Here is an 8,042-nt window from a genome sequence, read left to right on the forward strand (position 1 = left end):
AAATGTGTCCCTGCATATAAGACACAGAGAGTGGGCAACGGGGAATAGTCACTGGTGTCCATAATCTAGAATTTACACAGTCTTTCTACCAGGAAATGATGCTGTCCCTTTCATTAAACTAATGGAATTAAATTTCAGTTATCGAATTAGAGTGGGTGGGAGGTGGTCAGCCACAGCTCTTGCTCTCTGGGTCCACTTTGTCTGGGTCATGGTACCCTCTCCTGCAGACCTGGGATGAGTCAGCCCATCCACTTGGCTTGTCCCCATAGCCACCGACCTCTCTTGCCCCAGCAGCCTCCTGACTCGTCTCTCTGCTTCCACTGTGAGCTCCCCACCTCCTACCCCCTCTCACAGCAGTCTTCTCACAGCCTTTAGCTGTCTTTTAAAAATGCCAAGCTGATTATTTTACTTCCTGCTTACAACCCTCAATGGCTCTCCCTGCTCCCCAGGGAGAGGTATTTCGATGCACCATAAAATTAGAATCAAAACCTCCTCCTGGCTGCAGCCTCCAAGACTTCCCCCACCCCTCCTCTCCCACTGCGGGCTCTGGCTGATCTCTGCAGCCTCCCTGCCTCCCTTTCTTTCCTCGAAGGACTCAGGCTCCCTCTGATACCCGGCCTTTACACTTAATGCTATCACTGCTACCTGGAATATCGCTTCCTCCAGGTAGCCTTCTCTTACCCCCAGAATAGAAGAGGCTGTCTCTCCCATAGCACACGGAACTCTGCTTTCTAGTTCTTTCTGTTGGTGGCTCCTTGATTGCATAATGACCTGATTACAGCTGTCCCTCCAGCTGGAGGGGACTTGAGGGAAGGAATGATGTTTGTTTTGCTCACCGTTGCCTCCCTAGCATAGAGCCTGGGATACATTAAGCACTCAATAAATGTTTATTGAATGAATGAATGAATGAAAGGGTCTGTCTTCTTATAGGGATTCTTTTTGAGGCCTTTTGTAAAGAATTACTTGATGAATTATTTTTGGTGTAAAAATGGACTTTCCTATATTACCATCCCTTCGACATAATAAGTCTTTCTTCCATATCCCTTATAAAGTTGTCTTGTTGCAGTTTTTCTTTTTTCTTGTTTTGGCTACATTCAAGACATTTTCCTCCCATTAATTTCTACTTGTTATGTGGTTTTTATGACTGCTTTGTGCTTTAAGAAAAAAGTGACGATTGGAATTTAGAATATTCTCTCAGCTTCCTTGGTGAGAAGGATCTGGCAGCTTTCCTCCTGTTGACTGTAACTAGTGAGGCCTGGAATATGATGTCACCCCTCCAGAACTCTCTCAGACCTAGATAAAACTTATTCTGCATCTTAAGATGGGGACAAGGTATTTAGAAACAGCACCTTATGCAACAGAGCTGCTGGAGGGCTGTCCCTTGGACGCAAATGAAAAAAAAAGTCACGGTGTGTGGAAAATGTGCCCACAGAGTCCTAGGAACCAAATGATTTTAAAACTTCTCTGCCAGTAATTTTTGGGTTTTATTTTATATTTCTTGGACAACTGAAGGCTTGTATTTACCACATGTGTTACCTAAGATGCAGGGCAGGAAGGGAAAAAAAAAAGGTATTCTAGCTGGTAAGGATTTCCATGGCGCCGTGGTCAAAGCTTCCCTTTTTGTAACTGACCTCCTCCTGGCCCGACGTGTGCTCCCCAGGGACGGGCATTTTCATCCAGCATGAAATCTATCTTTTGGCCTGTTCATTTCTGTGGGGAATGGTACATCCATGTAAAGTTATTGGCCATGCTCACTTCTTTCTTTCAGAAATGTGCAGAGCTGAAACACCTGAATTTTTTCCTCGAATACTTTAAAGCAAATTATGTGCCGGAACCTCTCAGGCTTGCTCCAGTGAAATTTCCTTTGAGTGTTCATATCTCAAAGCCTTATGTAACCTGACACAATTACCTGGAAAAGCTGGGGTTCCAAAAGAACAGCGTCCTGAGGTAGGAATGAAGGTCAGAGCTGGGAAAGACGTGTCCTCCCCCGCCTGGGGACTGGGCCGTGCTTGATGACGATGATGCACGATTCACATTCCAAAGTAAAACACTAAACCGCTGGCGCAGGGACCGGTGCGTGTGTTTGCCCTGTCTCTCTGAACAAGGCGTTGCTTCCCAAGGCTCTCGAGGGGCATCACAAAGCCCGGGGCCTGGCTATCAGTCACAGATATTTCGACAACCACCGTGAATGGCTGGTAATGCTTTGGGTCCCTCTAGGGATTTAACCCTTCCGCTGTCTGCAAAAATCAGCCTATCCCTTCTTTCTGATGTAAGGAAAATGTTCAGAGATAGACTGTGGTGATGAACGCATAACTATGTTATCATACTGTGGACAGTGGATTGTATACCATGGATGATTGTATGGTGTGTGAATGCATTTCAATAAAGCTGAATTTAATTAAAAAAAAAAATCAGCCTATCTGAGAGTTGTGTTCCCGTGTCAGTGGTTAAGCCCTGCAAATGGGGTGTCTGTGGGGGCCTGGAAGCCACATTTTTACCAAGTGGTCCAGGTGATTCTGACTCAAGCTCACCCCAACCCACTCCCCTCACCCCTGACCTCTAATGCATGCCAGGTGGGGGCGGGGAGGTTGAGGAAACAATCTGTAAGCGCAGACCTAAAATTGGGGCTCCACGGGGAGGTGACCTCGCATCCTGGGTAACTCTGCAAAGCCCTCCGGCCAAGAAGCTCCTTTTTTATTTTCACTTTTAGAAATACGAATCCGACTTGGCTATTTGCATACCAGCGGTGAGGGACCTCCACAGAGAATAGGCACCACTCATAGGTGGTTGGCTTTTCAAGGAATTCGCTAGAGAAAATTGTAGGCAAGACTGTGAACAAAACCCCCCTCCATCTGGTTTCAGTTTACTTAAAAAAAACAACACACACAGGCCTCCCTACCAGCAATCAGAAAACAGCTGCAGCTTCCCCGGGATGGGGGTGGGGGGGGTGGTATTAGCCACCAGGGGTGGGGCTGAATTATGTATATGCAAATAAATTACACCAGCCAGCCAACAGCAACTAATTTTTGTATCTTTTGCATTTGGTCTGCCAAGGAAAAGCATGAATGCGGGTGATGGAAAGCTGTAAGGAAGCAAATGTGGGAATTAGTTTTAACAATCAAGTTGACTTAATTCTGCCATTGGGAGAACATGTTTTTAATCCAGAAGCAAACTAAAAAAAAACAACAAAAAAAGTTGCCAGTCTTGGGTATTGCCCACTGCATAGTACTAACCTCCTAGGCTGAAGGCCGGGGGGCAGTGTGGCCTGATGGTTAAGAGCATGGGGTCTGGGCAGCCAGTAGCAATGACGATGTGACCCAGGGCACATCATTTAACCTCTCTGAGCCTGTTTCCCCATGTACTTGCTTCACAGGAATGATGTGAGGGCACAAAGGAAAAATACAGTACAAGCAAGCTGAGCACAAGGCCTGGCATGCAGCAAGCACACAGTAAATGTGATTGAGGATTATTAATAACTCAAAGCCACACTGCAGGATCCAAGAGGGATGGCTTCACCCAGAGTCAGCCAAGCTCTCCCCACAAGTGCTCTCAGCTGGGGCTTGCCTTTCCCCTGGGGCTGGTCCAGAAAACCCTGCAGAGCACATTCTCTTGGTGTTTCCCAAAGTTGAGGGCCTGAATCCCGAAGCATCTGCCTTCAATCCTGGAGACAGAAGTTGAGAAGAGAGCGCCAAAGCCATTTGAAGATGCAAGTGATGCTCCTGGCTTCCTGTGTCTTTCTGTCCCCTCTCCCTGGTCACCACGGTCCTGATTTCCAGGTGCCCGGCCCAGCCGGGGTACGTACCCGCTGAAGAACAGGGAGGTTCAGTTCATGCCCAGGACCAGGGCACTCAGAAGCGAGTCGGGGAACTTCACGGCTTCCGGGCCTGGGCCCAGCCCTTGCATGTCCATAGGAGCCTCAGGCTCAGTTTGTCCCAGGTAGACCTCAGCTTCCGTCCCTCACCTGGATGCAGTGACAGGACTCCCAGCCTCCCCTCTCACCCTCTTCCCCAAACTATTTCCTGGCCAACCAGAGAGGGGTCTCTTTAGCTCAAGACCATTTCCAGGGTCTCCTTTGCCCTCAGAATAAGGGCTAAGAGGCTACATGTGGCAACCGTGGTCCTGCATTAACCCAGCTCTCAAGAGCCCAGACTTCAGGCTCAGATATACCTGAATTTGAATACTGGTCCAGGAGGCATACTCAAGTGTACTGGAGTTTGCGATCTGGAGCAATTTTCTTAACCTCTGTTAACCTCAGTTTCCTCGATGGTAAAATGATGATAATGACATCTACTCTAAAGGGCTTGGTGGGCCTCTGCATCCAGCCCAGGGCCTGGGACAGAGCAAGGGATGGGGGGGGAAGACTGGCCACCAGGATTGGGGAAGATGATGCAGCAAGCTCTGGCTGGGCTGAGTGTGAGGGGCTTATGGGTGTCCAGGGCAGCTGGACACACAGGCCTGGAGTTGAGAGCGAGGTCTTGGCTGGGAGCGAGCGTGGGAGTCGCCAGCATGTGAGGAGGAAGATGAGCTCATGGCGGGGGGAGGGGCAGAGTGTGAGGAGTCCGCGGCCAGAGGTTCACCCACATGGAAGAGGAGCTTGAGGGGGAGGCTGAGAAGGAGAGACAGGGAGTTAGGAGGAAACCCAGCAGTGGGTGGCTTTGCAGGTGCCAACAGGAGAGGGGGTTTGGGGCAGGAAGGAGTGACCAGTGGGGCAGAGGCTCCAAGGAGGCTGAGTCAGTCAGGGATTTCAGGACTAAAAAAGTCATTCACTGAGGACCTGTGGCGAGGGCAGGATGGGCACCAAAGCCTCCAGGCTGGATGGGGGGTGAGGAGGGGTTGGGGGAGAGTGGAGATGGTGAGTGCAGCCGACTTTAGAAAAATGTGGCTGAGAATGGGGGAGAGAGGGTGCAAGAACAGTCCTTCAGGAAAGGGATGTAGGCTTGAGGTGAGAGAAGTTCTGGCTTGTGGTTACTGGTGGGAGAGGCCAGAGCCCGTGAACATGCTCTGGGATGGGCCAGGGGTGAGTCGCTACACAGAGGGTGCCCAGCACAGGGCCTGACACAGAAGAAGAGCTAAATAAGTGCACTGTGTTTGAGGAGGGGGAAGGATGGGATCTAAAACCTGGGGGGAGGGGCTGGCATTGGCCGGAAGAGCAGGCCCCTCTGCCGTGATGCAAGTGCTGCTTCTGAGCTGGACCACGAAAGGAACAGGAGCTGGTGAGGGAGTGCTTGGCTCTAGGAACACCATAGGCTCAGGGGACGGAGGCATAAGGGTTCTTGGGGACTGCCACCTAGCACCCCCACCCTAGACTTTGGCTTCCCCAATCCTCGAATCCAGCAGTCGCTGGCCGCCTTCCCCTTTCAGCGCCTTGTCCTCCCAAAAGGCCAGCAGATGGTGCCAGTGAGCTTCCGGCCTCAGCAGGAGCAGCCCTGAGCCAGCCTGCCAGCCCCCCGCCCACTGTGGTCCTCCAGGGCCTGGGGCATGCGGAGGGCATGGCTAACCCGGCTTCTCAACGAGGGGGGACGGGGCAGGAGGGTGGGACAAAGGACTAAGGGAGACTGGGGGCTGAAGGCATAGGGGTGGGGGTGGCTCAGGGGCTCTGCCCTTCTGGCTGCCCTTCATGCGTCCCCCCTGCTGGGCCCTGCCTTATCTGCCCCGGCTCCTGCCCTCTGCCCCTCCTCCCTTCCCCTCTCTTCCCCGGAGGCCCCTGCCAGCCAGACTCCTGGTTCTGGCAGACTCTGGTTCTCTGCCCCCAGGCAGGCGCTACCTGGCACCAGGCCTCAGACAGGGCTGGGCCAGTCCCTCCCAGTGACTGCCCCAACCACCTTCTCCTTCCAGAGCAGCTCCACCTGACGAGGGGTCAGGGATCAGCAGCCGACAGAGGCCACAGAGGTGGAAGCAAAGATCCTGGGAAGGAGGAGGCCTGGCCTCCTGACCCAGAAAGTGGGATGGGTGGAGGTAGGAGTCGGTTTATTTTAAAATGTGGCAGGTTGTCTAGTCCCACCCAGACCCAAACCCCACAGAGCAAATGGTGCTGCCCAAGGTGGTACACGGTCCCAGAAGCTAACTGAAAACCACCTCCCTCCTCCCCGACCCCCATCCTGGCCATCCTATACTCACAGTCAATTCCCTACACCCCCTCTTAGCAAGTCCCCCTTCCCTTTGTGGGCTTGCTGATGAATCAGGATCCTTCATGGTTCTTTGACAGGACAGTGCCAGGCCCGGCTTCTCCATCTCTGGCTTCATCTTGCTTTCTGGCCCACTGCCCTTCAATTCTTGCTCTAGCAAGTGAGCACTGGTACTGTCCGTTTGGCTTTGACCTTGAAGCCTGCCCTGGCTCTCTGCCCTCTCCCCTAGGCTGAGGGGTGGATAGCGCGAAGGGGTCTGACCAATCCAGACTCTACAACTTGAATCAGGAAGCCAGGTCTAGGTCGCCATGTTCACCTCTAAGCCTGGGCCAGAGATTTGGAGCAAAGGGAGTCAGTGGATTTTGGAAAGGGAATGTTTTCCTAAGTTTCCCAGGAAAAGGTACCCAGACAAAGGGAAAGAGATTCCCCAGAAACACACACAACACGCACCAGTGCACTCACATGCACGCACAGTGTCCAGGAACAAGGGGAGCGAGTCACATGTGCTTGGACAAGCCATGGACGCCCTTGGACATGAGTGCACACCTACGCTGGCACACCCAGGCACACAAGGTCATGAACCCAAGGTCAGGGCCAGATTGTCATCTGTCCTTATGGGAGGAGGAATAGGTGGGGACCCAGGAGGGGCTCTGGGTGGAAGATGGATTGTCCACCTAGAGACCCCCCTCGAGTGGGTCTGGCTCACGGCTCTCTCCTGGAGGCCATGCCTAGTGGCAGAGAGGGCTTTGGAGGAGGCGCTGTCCTGACACGGAGTCTGGGCACCCAAGAGAAAGGAACAAGCACCAGAGCTGGAGCTGGGAGGGGTGACAGGGAGTCCATGACCTCCTGGGATCTGAGTGGGCAGGTCCCTCCTGGGCAAGGCCTGGAGGCTCACAGGAAGCAGGACCCTTGCTGTCAGTGGCACCTACTCCCCTCAGCATAGGGCCTGGCAGCCAGGTACTGGCACCAACTCCCAGAGCGTGGCAAAGCCCTGGCATGGATGCCAGGCTCAGGGTGCCAGCCATGGGGGTGGTTGCGGGGGGAGCCTCCAGGCCACACACAAACACGGACCTTCATACACACGGCAGGGAAACACACTGCACTCACATCCACTTTATCTCCTGGGAGTTCATGGGAGAAGGTCAGGGACTCTTGTCCTAGGGGCTGCTCCCACTGACTCCGCAGGTGTCCCCATGGGTCTGGCCCTTGGAGCACCCAGGGCTGGGAGGCCTGGACGCTTCCTTTCACACACACACACACACACACACACACACACACACTCGTGTGTAGCAGGAGGAGGTGGGGTTCCTGCATTCCCAGAGCCGGACCCTGGGGCGAGGGGCAGGCAGAGATTTGCAAGAACCAGGGCATTCATCCTGCCTTCCCGGCCAGCCGCGCCCCAGGCCGGCTTTGTGGACGCGGGCAGCTTAGGTGAGCGCGCGTGAGGGCGTGTGCGAGGGACCTGCGGCCGCGCACGGCGGGCAAGTGTGGCGCGGGTGCCGGCGGCGGCGGCGGAGGCGGGGTGAGGGAGGGCTGCTGTCCCGCGGTGTTCCGACAAGCCCGGCGGCCGCGGCGGTGCAGTCCGTGCCGGAAGCCTGGATGGATGGAGGCTGTGCATATCCTCAGGTGTCCCGAGCAAGTGTGCGCTGGATGTGCTCACCCGGGAGCGGCGGGCGCGCGTAGGTGAGCGAAGGGGTGAGCGGGTGCAGGGCACGAGCGGGTGCAGCAACTTTGGGACTTTGTTCCGGCTTCTTCGAAAGCGGATCTGACCGCAGGGGCGGGGCTGGGGGGTGGGCACCTGCCAGGCTGGGGTGGGGGGACCGGGAGGAAAGTGGAGGAAAGCCCCGCCTCACCCCTGCCCCCGCCCCGCCCCGCCCTCTCCCCGCTCCCGGAGCTCTATATAAGCCCGGCCCGAGG

Source organism: Choloepus didactylus, chromosome 22 (genome assembly GCF_015220235.1).
Source record: "Choloepus didactylus isolate mChoDid1 chromosome 22, mChoDid1.pri, whole genome shotgun sequence".
NCBI lineage: Eukaryota > Metazoa > Chordata > Mammalia > Pilosa > Megalonychidae > Choloepus > Choloepus didactylus.